Source organism: Amphiura filiformis, chromosome 18 (genome assembly GCF_039555335.1).
Source record: "Amphiura filiformis chromosome 18, Afil_fr2py, whole genome shotgun sequence".
Taxonomy (NCBI): domain Eukaryota; kingdom Metazoa; phylum Echinodermata; class Ophiuroidea; order Amphilepidida; family Amphiuridae; genus Amphiura; species Amphiura filiformis.
The window spans coordinates 19,877,321-19,892,537 of NC_092645.1; the positions used below are offsets into that span (position 1 = coordinate 19,877,321).

Here is a 15,217-nt window from a genome sequence, read left to right on the forward strand (position 1 = left end):
ACTCTGGAATCTCTTCGATGTTATTAGCCATTTTATATCGGCTCATCTTCGACAAGATTTTTTGATTAATCAAGGTACAAAAACACCTTTTCCCCCTCACTTAGCCGCCGTGTGCCATTTGGAATGCACTGCGCTGTAAGTGGCACATACACCGCCAGTTGCGCATCCCTGATATAAATAAGCAATATTCTATGTACCAGGACTATTGGGCTATTACAGTTGTAATCCATATAACCCCTATACGGAAGACATGTCCTTTAATCTCTCACACAGGGGGTGTAGATTTCAATTGGAGTTAACCATTCAGCCAACCTCATTTAAAATTCACAAGTCCTGTGTGGGATATTAAGGTCATGTCTTCCATAGGTGGTATATGGATTTCAACTGGAACTGCCAATTTCATGCAATGCATTCTGGGTAGGCTTTTCTGTTGTACTATACACAGGATGTCTCTCATTGACGTTTTCCATACACACTGCAAAGGTGTTTCACCCCGAGCTATTCACACTGTGTTCCCGATTTCATTCACCGTATGCTGTGAATGGTATACAGGCAACATATATGTAATATAAGTGAAGTGTGGCAGGATGTTAATATAAAGCTTAAAGTGGCATTAAAAGAGATAGTCGACATACTTTTGGGGGAAATTTTGTTATTTTCATGCAAAATAATCAGGCTATTCGATTGAAATCAATACACCCTATAGGAAAACATGACCTTAATCCCCACACAGGAGTGTAGATTTCAAATGGAGTCACCCATTCAGTAACCCCATTTGACAGTCACACTCCCTGCGTGGAAGATTAAAGTCATGTCTTCAGCAGGGGGTGCATGGATTTCAACTGGAATAGCCCAGCAGGTGGTTGGCCCAATTGTCAGCGTCATTCTCTATTTTATCCATCAAAATTGAGATTTTCAGAAAAAAAAGACGAAGTCTTTTTAGACCTTCTACAGTATAGGAAGTATGAAGAATTTCAAGTTCAAAATGAGCTGTTGGAAACTGTGTAAAAAAAAAAAAAGCTTGTAAAGTAAAATTCAAATTTGGTTAGTAGCCTGATGCACTTTCAATCCTAGCAGGATCTTTATCAATTAGAGTCCAAGACATCTTGCCATTCTGCCTTTGATGAAGACCCTGCTAGGGTCGAAAGCTTGAACCAAGGGCAATAAGGAAAAAAAATTGAATATCATTTATATTGCTAAACACCTGAATAATATGTTAATAATCTTGATGATAAATTGACCATTTAGCCCAAAGCATTTCACATTTATACTATCAAAATAATCCAATTAAATGTAAAATTTCTGTAAAAATAACTACAGCAGAGAGGAGGGTACTGTTACAAAAATCTTGGCTGAACTAGAGTGGCAACCATTAGAGACCCGACGAAAGATCAAGAAAGTATCCATGCTTTACAAGATCCGGCATGGGCTAGTCGACATTTCACTTGGAAGTCACCTTGTTCACCAAACCAGAGAAACCAGGGGGCACAACAAAAAGTTTCGCCAGATCCGTTACAAAACCAGACGCTATGGGGATACATTTTTTCCATCTACCATCCCTATATGGAACAACTTGTCTGCAGCAACTGTAAATGCCGCTACCATTGAAGCCTTCAAGAACCAAGTCAACAAAGAATTACGCAACTAAAAAATGTTCACTTTAACCTGCACGTCCATCCAAGTCATGCTCTTTAGTCAAGGTTGGCGATGTTGCCTCTCAAGAGGAGATTCTGCTGACGACGACAGATACAGAATTATTTGTGATCATGTGAAGTATGAAAAAAAATACAGCAAGTTAAACTTGCAAACCTCCCTGGCAAGTTGTAATCTGACTTTTGCAGTTCAAAAATTGAACAAAACAATTGAACAAAAACAATATTCAAATCAGCTACTTAATTGACATATTTTGCGCTGAAAATCAAATCGGGTTGAGAACCTCTGGCCCTGTTACCCCCTACCATGTAAGTTACTGTAACCCATAAGAATCTCCAGATATTGGAGGGGGAACCTAACCATGCCCATAATAAAGAATAATAACTTGACCACTCATACAATCAGCCATCAAAGTCCTCATCAGACACTGTCTATTATCATCATATCGCACTAATGTTGAAATAACCCAGTAATTTATCCTCCCTCGGACGCGACTCGACGTCGAGATAATACCTTGGCCTGTTATGATGATAAGAGGTATCCAGATAAATTATGGAACGTGTCGGGGATGCAGCAAGTCTCGCATCGCCGGTGTACGATTTCAGTAATTGCTTGAAAAGAATGGAAGTTGAGATGCATTAGAGGCAAGGTATATGGCATGACCGTTGCTCTCATCTTGTGAAACAATTATTTCTTGTAGCAAATCTTTTGACTTAATTTATTTTGGAAAGGTCCCATTTCTTTCTAGGCTGGAGTATATTTGTAAAGGCAGATCCATATTTGGGCTATTCCAATTAAAATCCACACTACCCCTGTGGAAGATTTTAGACATATCCTTCACATGGGGAGTATGAATTTCAAATGGAATGAATACACGAAGCAGCTCCACTTAAATTTCATACACCCTCTGAGAAAGATTCAACCTGAATCTTCCACTGTGGGAGGATGAGTTTCAAATTCATACTCCTCCTGTGGAAGATATTTCCAAAATCTTTCACAGGGGGAATGTAGATTTTAAATGGAATAGCCCATTTAGCAGATGCACTGGGCTATTCCATTTGAAATCCACATTTGAAATCAAATGGAGCTGTGTAATGTGTTCACTTCCATTTGAAATTCATTCTCCCTCTGAATTTCCACAGAACAGCATAGAGACATCAAATCAAAACACATTCTGTGTGACATGAGATTTTGTCCTTCACATTGGAGGATTTCATCAGAGGTTACTATTTTATTCCCCATGCATGATAATACAATATGGCAGTTTTCCCATAGGATTACTGGCATCTTTCAATTTTTCACTTATCTTCTTACGTAAAATTGCACGAACAGCCATTTTTACACCAAATCTTTAGGTTACAATATATTCATGTATTCTATTTAAAATCTGCACTAACCCCTGTTGAAGATTTAAGCAAAGTCTTCCACAGAGGGAGTTTTTTTTTCAAATGGATTTGGCTAGGGCTATTTATTTTGAAACCCATACTCCCCCTGAATAATGGCAATACCTGTTTCTTCTACAACTCACTGGTGAGTATTTTAAATGGAAGTTACCCAATTGTCAATTCTATTTTGAAACCCATATACTACATCTGTGGATGAATTGATAAATCTTCCACAAAGGGTGGGTGTATTTCAAATGGAATGGCTCTTTTGCTGTCATTGTTGAAACTATTTGAAATGGATAACTTTCACATACTTTAAGGCATGTTTAAGAGTTTCAGGTTGCTAATGTATCCTAGGTAGTGTATGTATACTCCCAATAATAGAACATTTCAATCTATCATTAACTCTTTTTCCCCGTCTAAGCAAATTAAAAATGCTACGCTAGTAATACATCAAAAACGTTAAATCTACGTTTGTATGTGAAAAGATATAAACAAACATAATCTGATAAATTACTCAGAAAAATTTTCTAAAAAATGCATATAATCCCAGAATTACAGAATATGTAATTGTGTCATAAAAGAAAATCTGATAGAGCAAAGCTTTCCAGGAACCGTTTAAAGTGCTATCTACTGAAGATAGCATTGCCCCACATGTACACCAGGCACAAAAAGAAACTTGTCAGTTATATTCATCCTTGCTGTTCAATAACTTGATAATTTTGGATTATTCTGAAATATACATTTTGTTAATTGGACTTTGCTTTCTCATTTGACACCCAGTTCGTGAAAAGCGAACAAGAATTGACCAAGATATGCCTCCAAAGCCTCAAACCCCATAATCAAAAGTTGCATTTTTTAAACGATTTTCAATGGGGAACGCATCGTTGTATTGCACACAAGCACCACGGGCCAATCAATAAAGCACACAGTGTAACAGGCACAATTGAATCGTTAAAATTGCAACTTTTCATTTTGGGGTTTGAGAGTTTGAGGCGCATATCTTGGTCAATTTCTTGCTCAATGTTCACGAACAGGGTGTCAAATGAGAAAGAAAAGTCCAATTAACAAAATGTATATTTCAGAATAATCCAAAATTATCAAGTTATTGACCAGCAAGGATGAATATAACTGACGAGTTTCTTTTTGTGCCTGGTGTAGTCAAAAGTCTTTGTAGTTGATCTCACTTATACAAAAATGAAATTTAGAACTAGTGTTTTCTGATTAATGGTTACCTAACTTACCCGACATACAATTTATTGTCAACGATTACCAGGTAAAAAGGAAATGGAATGGGTATGATATGGAAAAATGGAGTCAAGTTTCACCGGTTAAAAAAACAACAACATCGAGTTTGTTTTCTTTCACAGTAATATATTGGTCTGTTTCTACACTCTCAAACCCACTGCCAAAGTCCAATAATCACCACAGATATACCGACTACTAGAATAACCAACATGACTTCTTCCAGCACATTCTCATCCCTAACCATAAAAAGGTCAAATTCTACAGCACACATGTGGATGTAAGGTCACCAAACTCTGCTGTTATTATTGTGTCATTACAGGTGGTGGTCCAAAAAAATCCAGTCAAATTAAAATCAGAGTTACTGGTCAGATCTAACACCGGGTGCAAAATTAATTTTTTGCTGACAAAAAAGTTTATACTTTTTCAAAATAAGCATTTTTGATACATTTTCTTAAGCTTACCTTTTGTGAATGGGTACGATTCCAAGAGAAAATTTCTGTGTGGTGGTCTTTTGTCAGTATTCCTTGGTAATCGGTTATTAATTATTCGTTATATTCCTGAAAATAAAAAGAGAACACAAAAATTTGATTATACTCCCGGATAAGGATATGGCTTAGAAGTATTGTGTTTTCTTGTACATCTGCAATCCGACTAGAATTTGTGATACCCAGAGAAGATGTCCTACCCTTCCCAGAATCCTTTGCATCAAATTATATTACATTTTTTGTACAGGTTCCCTTTATTTTCATGTTAAGAATAGACTGGCTAAACATGGGTCAATAGTCAAAAAATAAACATATTTTGCAAGATCTGAATGTGCTCTTTTCATTGAGGTACTTTTTGTCGCTATCGACCCGAGTTCCACTAGATAGCAGATCAGTACAGATTGAAATGGAAGAAATGCATTGTGGGAAGTGTAAGATATATCTTCTCTTTGTGATACCTGAGATAGTCGCAGTTATTGGAAAGGAAATACGCTTTTTGATTGTGCGCCTTTTGGTGGTCATTTTGAATAGCCATCTGGAGTTGTTCTTATTGGGGCTTTCTACACAATACAACAAATCCACATTAATTTGCATCTCTGAAAATTTAAATCCAGATTAAAGCCAACAAATCCACATTAATTTGCATCTCTGAAAATTTAAATCCAGATTAAAGACAACAAATCCACATTAATTTGCATCTCTGAAAATTTAAATCCCGATTAATGTACTTCTGTAGTATGCAGACAACGCATATAGGTTTGTGAGATAAAAAAGATTATAGTGCGCTACGCACAGGCACAACGCCTAGACGTTGATCCACAAGCCTCAGCACACTTTACAGGTTGCCACTGTCCACTACGGCCCCACATCATTCCATAAACCATAAACAACAATTCAGGAACTTGCTGCTTCAAGAGCACACACCTAGACATTCCACAAATAACCTTCGCAACCAGGATCAGCTCCCTGAGTTTCGTACGGGTTACAACGAGACAATTAGCAGTAAGTTCCAAGTCCAGGGGAATTTCAAGCTGACTCAATTTTTCCCATGAGAGCATACTAGGCACCACCAGGATTCGAACCCGCAACCTCTCGCACCATAGTCAAACGCCTTATCAATTGGGCTATAGACTTCCTTACCTGCACGCAATACAGACAGATCAACTGATGTACATTAATTCAGAATTCAGAATTGAAACAATTTTGTATGGTTTGGCCCAATATTAATGAATTTGGGCCAATTTTCTGCCTGATTTGAGAAATTTTGAAAAAAGTACCCATCTCAATACAAATTTTCATACAAAAAGCGCCATCTTTATACTAGAAGGCCGACAATTTCAGCAGCATTAAGAGTTACTTTACTACAGGTAGACTGAAGCATTCTGCCACACGCCAAACCAAATCTCCTCTATCTCCACTGATTACCATATCCACTACCACCATCAACAAAACGGAAATAAAATTGATAAAAATAACTGTAGTAAGCCTAATCTCACTGATTGAATTCAGATAACCAATTTAATAGGATGCAAAGCAAAAAAGATAGTTATCTTAATCCGGTTCTCTTGAAAACACTCAATCATGCCATCACGAAATGAGAGAAATTAACTTCCTTCCTGTCTTGTGCTTGTTACCATACTGTAGAGGTGAAATTGTTTGTGTGATTCAATGGGCTGTTCCATTTCAAATCCACACTACCCCTGTGGAAGATTTTGGAAATATCTGCTACAGAGGGAGTATGTTTTTCAAATGTAATTGGTCAGGGTTAATCATTTTGAAACCCATACTCCCCCTGTATTATGGCTTTACCTATATCTTTCACAACTGGAGTGAGTATTTTAAATGGAAGTTACTCAATTGTCTATTCTATTCAAAACTCATACTCCCTCTGTGGAAGACTTTAGCTAAATCTTCCACAGGGGTTGTGTGGATTTTAAATGGAATAGCCCAATTTTTGTGCTTTGCCAATTTGGAACTATTTCACATGTATTTAAAATTTGTGACTCTAAACGCTTCCTTACATTTACCTATCAAAAAGAAATATATTCATGCACTGTTTGAGTCGTTTTTTTAATTTTTTTGTGTCTTTTTTGCTGTAGCAAATTGGAACATGAAAAGCGCAAGCAAACATAGCATGAACATTTCCACTAACATGGCATGTAATTTTCACGATAGTTAACATGGAGAGATTATAAAGAACTCCAGTTTCAAATTTTCGCCTCCTACCCAGTTGGTACAAGCTAGGAATGAGAATGTCCTCCAAGAATAACACTCATACCTGAACCCTCAAAAAGAACCCACAAATGAGTTCCTAAAAATACAAGAACCTTTGATGAACCATCAAAGGTCTGCAGCCGTTTTACAGTTCAATAATCCTAAGGGTGCCTAAAGATCCCTATATGGTTCCTTTCAGGGTCGGATCCAGGAATTTTTGATAAAGGGGGCGCCTTTTGGTCGACGACGAAAAAAAATGTGTTAAAGGGGGTTACCCCCTCGAAAACTCAACGGTTTTGGCCCATTGTTTGCTGCTCATGGCCGAATTTGTTCCTTTTTTTTTAATTTCTTACAATTTATTTTTAAGTTACCGGCGTCCTTTGCTAGTAAAAAAATAGAGGGGCACGCCCCGGCTGTGCCCCCCCTCCTGAATCCGCCCCTGCCTTTCGAAAAAACCACTGAGGGTTCTGAGAGGAATCCGGGAGAGGAATAGAGGATTTAAAGAACCTTTTGGATCCTTTTTCATCTTTTTCTAAGTGTATATCTACAGTGCCTCTGTTAGGGACCGTTCACAAACACTTCATGTTTAGCAAAATTTCATCACAACAATTTTTCAGGCTCCCCCCTTTACAGATCTCAAAAATTTCAGGGCCCCCCCTTTTTGACATGAAAATTATGGATCAACCCCATAGAAAAGCATATAAACTCAAATTTCCCTGGAAAATTTGTGGTCATTTTTAAGCCCCCACCCCTTAAGAGGGTCAAAAATTACAGGCCCCCTTTTTGCATCAGGCCCCCTAACAAGTGTTTGTGAACGGTCCCTTATTTTGAGTTCCTGGTTCAATGTCCACTGCCCAAGATATTAATATTACAAACAGAAAATCTAATTGAAATTTGATAAACATCAGTAATATAAAATAAAGTGTTTGTGTGAATATGCATGCCTTTCTCGAATGCATGTTTAAGCATTACGATATAGCATCATGTTCAAGATACAGAAATACAAAATAACCATATGAAAGTACATGCTTGGGGCCATTTTCAAACCATCCTTGAAAAATGACAAAGGTGAGGCTCCAAAGTGGGGTTTAAAGTGGTTATTTCCGCGTCAATTTATTTTCGCGATTTTCAATATTTTTATGAAATTAAGCAATCTTTTTTTGCGGAAGCTATGTCAAGTATAATGCAACTTTATATAACAAATATATCTGTGTTCTCATTTTCATGCCTGCATGACGGTGACATGACCGACTAGCGAAATTTTGCAAAAATAAACCCCTTGCGAAAATAATCATTTTTGCGGCACACGGACCTTAGCTAGATGTAATATCCTGGTAGCTATTCACAGTGCCTTGCATAGTCACGTTTTTGTCAGGATGTAGCCGGTAATATCTTGAACAGGGTCGTGTGTCCTTTCCCTTACTGTATGGGGGATCATTTACATTGACGAACATGAATGTGCTGGCTCCGTCTATTAATAGAATCACATGAATGAATTTGACATTTCAAATTATCATGTGAGGACATGATTGGGTATAAGACCCCGTTTACACAGAGAAAAGTCAACTTCAATACGCACATTTTAGGCTTTCTCTAGCGGATATTGATTTGCACCTCAATTCCTTCCCGCAATACAATATGCGTATACAAAGGATATGGATTAACCTCTGAACTGTATCTATTGTTATGTGGGCAGTTAAGTTATTGCATCCAGTGTGTCTTGATAAAAAAATGAATGAGCAATAAGCATTCAACTTTGGAAAAATGAAATTCATTCGAGTAACACTGCATGACCAGCGCTTACCAGATCACACATCCAACAACCTCTATTCCCCTCTAAAGTTCAACAAAGATTTGCAAGTTTGCACAGGATCTGAGAAGTGATTACCGTCATGATTGGTCCCTGGCAAATGATAGGATCATCATGATAGGATCATCATGATTGGTCCCTGGCAAATGATAGGATCATCATGATAGGATCATCATGATTGGTCCCTGGCAAATGATAGGATCATCATGATTGGTCACTGGCGAATCAGCAATGCATATGTGCCAATTACCTTGATTTCCTGGAAAACTCTGTGCTAACAACATCAAATTATACAGGTATCAAACACAATGATCCTTGATTTAACTAAGAATAAGGCTGCATATCAATGGGATCTTCCATCTGAAATCTGCCCTCTCCTGTGGAAGATGTAAGAAAAGTCTTCCACAGAGGGAGTAATTTTTCAAATGTAATTACCTAGGGTTAATTATTTTGAAACCCACACTCCCCCTGACTATGGCTTTACATATCTCTTCCACAAAGAGGGTGAGTATTGTTGATGGAATTTACCCAATTGTCTATTCTATCTGAAGCTCATACTTCCTCTGCAGAAAACTTAAGCTAATAAATCTTAACCACAGAGGGAGTGTGGAACTCAAACATAATAGCCCAAAATCCACACTTCAACCTACAATGCAAACATAGTACTTGTACCTGATTTTCTAACTGTTGACAGAAAAAAATGTAAATCAAAATTTAAATGACTCTATTCTCCATATTTCCAGGACCATATTCTTGATATTTCCGGGATTTCATATTTGTATAGATAAACTGTCAAATAGTGAATAATGGATGTTTTAAGTAGTTAATTTTTTTGTTGAAAATTACAAATACAGCGCTTAAAATGAGTATCAAAGAAAAGGTTTAAACTATTCAACAACGCTCACATTTTTGTCTGAAATTTCACAGTAACTATACTCTGTCATGATGTAGGCTATGTCTTTTACTTCTTGACAGTGTCCTTTTTTGTCCTTTTGGTCAGCAGGGAGTAGCTGGGAGAGTGAGGGAAGGAGCTGGGAGGGTGAGGGGGAGGGGCAAAACTGTTGAGTTGTCCTGCTGACCCACTTCCAGAAGATTCAACAGTGAACATTTTATTAAACATGTCTCCCCAATATCTCTTACATAGGATAGATTTGATGGTTTAAGAATGATAATGAACATCACTGAAAACTATAGCACTTGTTCCCCAACCATATGTGACATGATCAAGGGGAATGAGTTGGATGTTGCTAATATTGTTTTTGAGATATTGGCAAAAACAATGTTCAAATTCTTTTGTTTTATATTTTTTTCAGCCATTGATAAATTGCTTAAATGGGGTTTGCATCAAAATGTAGCATTTGTAAAAGCTGCCAGAAAATGATGTAAAAACTACTAATTGAAAATTGCCGACATGTAACTTAATATTCCCCTTGATCATGTCACATATATACACTGTGTACATCACACTGGAGTCATCAATACTTCTCTCACCTTAACATTGCAAGATTTTTTTTTCAGTAAAAACATAGCAAGATTTGATTAAGTGTCATGTACTACAACAAGTATCCCTTACAACTCACTATAGATTTAATATTAATGATAATGATTCTCACTGAAAACTGATAGCGCACACTCGTCCGACTTGGAACTATACTAAGATATTTCCTTGATTAAGCCCCCTAACATTGTAAACATAACCCAACACATACAGAGGAGTCATCGCCACAAGTAGCTGGGTAAGATTCAACAGTGAACATTTAGTTTAACCCCATGAAAACTACCTGCCGATTGGCCAAAAAGAAGTTTTCATTATCAATTGGACCAATCAACAACATTGTTTATAGAATAATTTCACCATGCAAAAAAATGGGGTGAATTATTTGCAAATCTCCATTCTGATTGGTGATCAAAGTGAAGATATCATGTAATTGACCAATGGGAAACTCAAGCTCATCCGACTGGGAAAAACTCTATGGATATCTCCCCAATTAAGCCCCCTAACATGTATGTGTACTGTACACCATATAAGAACATGTAGAAGAATCATCACTACTTCTCACTCAAGATTCGATTGTGAACATGTACCGCAACATGTATCCTTTACTACAAGCTATAGATATAGGATGTTAATGATTATCACTGAAAACTGATAGCTCACACATGCACTTTCTATTGGGAAACTATATGGGTATCACCCCAATTATGCCCCCTAATATGCCATATATTGAAGGGAGCATGGTGGCCTAGCGGAACGGGCACTGACTCATGATCGAAAGGTTACGGGTTTGAGCCCCGGCGACGCCATCGTGTTATGCCCTTGAGTAAGGCACTTTATCTCGATTACTCCTCTCCACCCAGGTGTTTAAATGGGTACCGGCATTCTTAAATGCTGGGAAGGTAACAGACTCGCTGTAGAGGAGGTGTAGCGATCCCCCTATAGCAACATTACATGGAGGAGTCTGGCCCAATCGCAAATGAAAGAGAGATGGGCACTCCGATCACTGTTTATACAGGATCGTCTCCTTTACCTTATGCCCTATACAAATACAGACGAGAGAATCATCACACTACTTCTTACTGTAACTTAGCAAGATTTGATTGTGATCATGTACCGCAACAGGTATCCCTTACTAATAGCTATAGATTCGATGTTAATGATACCGATTATTCTCACTGAAAATTGATAGCTCACACTCTTCCTACTGGGAAACTATATCCATGGGTATCTCCCCAATTAGGCCCCCTAACATATACATGTACATGTAAACCGCATCAGATGCATCGCAAGCGGGGCACTTTTTCTGAAAACTGATAGCCCACACTCATCTGGAAACTATGGATCTCCCCAATTAAGCCCCCTAACATAATATGTACTGTACCATACACATACTGACATGAAATTCATCACACTAGTTACACTACATGTACTTTTCACTGTAACTTAGCAAGATTCAATTTTGAACATTAGTATCTCTCGTAGATCTTTCATATACATGTAGATAGGGCTGTTGTCGAGTAGATTTACATTGTCGACAATCGTCAAATCTCAAGATCCGATGTTGACAAGTTGTTGACAAAGCAAAACATGATTAAAGTCAAAATCAGGGACCATGTTTATACATCGAGGTTTTTTGTTTGCTTCAAAATATTACCATTCAAAATGATACCCTATTATACGCAATAACGCATTATTAGAATATTCAAATTTATAATGGAAAGATAATCTGCACCACTCAAATAGGAGATTGATGCTGTTATTTTATGACAAATAGTGGCTATGTTAAACATATCTTAAGCTTTTCTATAATCTTTGGTCGACAATTGATTCATGCTTGTCAAAACCTGGAATATTGCTTTGTCGACAACAGCCTTGTTGACAACAGCCCTACACATACATGTAGATAGATTTGATGTCAAGATGATACTAAACATCACCAAAATCTGATAGAAGCTCATACTACATGTAGTTCTACTGGACACTATCTGGATATCTCATCAATTCATCTCCCTAATGGTATGCATGTACACCGTTTAAAAACACAGAAAGAAAAGTCAATCACAATTATCTCACCGAAACGTAGTTAGATTCAATTGTGAACATTTAATCCAACAAATTGTTTATAAAAGCAACTATTAGCTATGGCAACAAGCATAAATGTCGGTCAGCAACTCACCATATATCTCGATCATCAATTAAGCCCTACATGTAGTAATTCTGCACTATACCTAAAGACACAAGGCAATTGCAAATGTACTCATTACTTACTGTATTTGTAGTTCAACTTTCCCTTACATGTTTAATCCGATAAATCTCTTGTAAACATTACTTTAAATTGTAATTAACGAGCATAATGCCAGACGGTGATTAGCCGTACACCAGTCTCATTAATTTCTCTTAATAATTAGCCTAATGCATGAATGAAAACTGTGTATGCAAGGACTCAAGGCCATCGCAAATACTCATCACTCACCGTTCAATTCATCCTTGTGCATTTAGTCTAACAAATCTCTCGTAAACATTATGTAAACTTGGTGGATTAGCATAAATACCGGTCAGTAATTAGCTGTACATCATCTCATGAATTATGCTTAATAATATGCTAGTCCATGAATGAAAACTGTATGTAAAGACTCAAGGCCATCGCAAATCACTTTCCTTGTAGCTGGATTCACGATTACGCATTTAATCAAACAAATCCCTCGTAAAGATTAAGGACGCACCATTAGATATTATCGGGGGCTAGGGAGTTTTTGGGGAAAAACTTTGCGCACTAGTGACAAGGAAAAAAAACTTTGCCCACTAGTGAGATGAAAAAATAATTTTGCCTCACTGATGGGTAAAAGCGGCAAAAAAAGACAAATTCTGCCTAAAACTAACTCCATAGCCTCAATAATTGCACAATTGACTTTCATCAGCTTTCTATGGTAGACAGCAAGCAAATGACATCAGCTATCTATCTACAATAGATAGTAGCTAGATGACATCAACTATCTACAGCAGCAAGTAGATGACATCAGCTATCTACAGTAGATAGCAGGATGATGACATCAACTATCTACAGCAACAAGTAGATGACATCAGCTATCTACAGTAGATAGCAGGATGATGACATCAACTGTCTACAGCAGCAAGTAGATGACATCAGCTATCTACAGTAGATAGCAGGATGATGACATCAACTATCTATAGTAGATAGCAGGATGATGACATCAGCTATCTACAGTAGATAGCAGGATGATGACATCAACTATCTACAGTAACAAGTAGATGACATCAGCTATCTACAGTAGATAGCAGGATGATGACATCAGCTATCTACAGTAGATAGCAGGATGATGACATCAGCTATCTACAGTAGATAGCAGGATGATGACATCAGCTATCTACAGTGGATAGCAGGATGATGACACCAGCTATCTACAGTAGATAGCAGGATGATGACATCAACTATCTACAGCAACAAGTAGATGATATCAGCTATCTACAGTGGATAGCAGGATGATGACACCAGCTATCTACAGTAGATAGTAGGATGATGACATCAGCTATCTACAGTAGATAGCAGGATGATGACATCAGCTATCTACAGATTATGACGTCACTTCTACAGCGAATGGCATGATGCGCAGTGGTTTTGAGCCAGGGGGGCATGGGGTGACAAATGCCCCTACAGTCAGAACTCTTTCCCCCAGTAAAAAACACAAAATTACGAAAATTACCACTTTTGCTGCAATTTTGCATAAAATCAATTGATATTTTCCCCTGAAATTCACTTTGCCCCCCCATGCCCTGTCGAAAAAAAAAATCCTGGCACCGCCACTGATGATGAAGGTCAGTAATTAGCCATCTCATCTTGCTTAATAATAATCCTACATGAACGAACACTGCAAAGACTCAAGGCCATCACATGTCTTCATCACTCACCTTTGCATGATTCAATCTTACATGTTTAATCCGATGAATCTCTTGTTTAAACTTGATAGTTATAGCTATACTAGCATAAATACTGGTCGCTAATTAACCATATATCAATCTCTGGCCAATTAAGCTTATTATTAGCTAGTGCATGAACACTGTAGAGACTCAAGGCCATCATGTACTTATCACTCACCTTTGCATGATTCAATCTTACATGTTTAATCCGATGAATCCCTCGTAAACAGTACTTAAACTTGATGGGTTATATCTATCAACTAGCATAAATACTGGTCACTAATTAACTGTACATCAATCTCTGGCCAATTAAGCTTAATAATTAGCTAGTGCATGAATGTACATGTAAAGACTCAAGGCCATCACAAATATAATCATCACATACCTTATACATTAATTCCCCCTTACACGTTAAATCCGACAAATCCCTTGTAGACAATCACTAAAAGCATCATTATACCCCACACCGTATCTCCAGTCAGTTATACCACATTGATCAATTAATTTCCATAAGCATGATAACCTTGTATGTATACTATGTGATGTACCATACACGGCAGACAAGACTAATTGCACACACGCCGGCTGACAACTGAACCACCGTCTGAGTCTTCCGTATGTGCGATGATGAGTGCCTAGCTGCCACAGTGCACAGTGCTATATAGCGGCATAAATGATTATATTCCTGCAGTCATAATTCTTTTCATCCACACTGGCTACAGATAGATCTGGGTCATGCATGGACCCTTAATGGCAGATTCCTCAGAGGACTTGTATTTTGTTTTACCCAGTTAAAATTAAACTATTAATGTATACAATTAATTTTAGCCATAGAATAGCCAAAGAGGTCAGTAGGCAACTTTCTCAAGAGGGAATGATTTAACGAAATGTCCAAACATTATGGCATTCAGCACCCAACGGGAGGGACAAGATATTGGGGGGGGGGGTTGCTGCCCCGTTGGCCATGTTGGCTATGCCACTGCTATAA

General features: G+C 37.7%; 1 protein-coding gene across 1 annotated transcript in view; it reads right to left on the minus strand.

The window, feature by feature from the left end:
• LOC140139969 (serine/threonine-protein kinase Sgk1-like) overlaps window positions 1-14,832 on the minus strand; it is a 95,999-nt gene extending 81,167 nt beyond the window's left edge. Inside the window, 2 exon segments of the mRNA XM_072161776.1 lie at window positions 4,748-4,843; window positions 14,615-14,832. The gene's annotated coding sequence lies outside the window, so the exon portion shown is untranslated.
• Window positions 14,833-15,217: the final 385 nt, after the last annotated feature.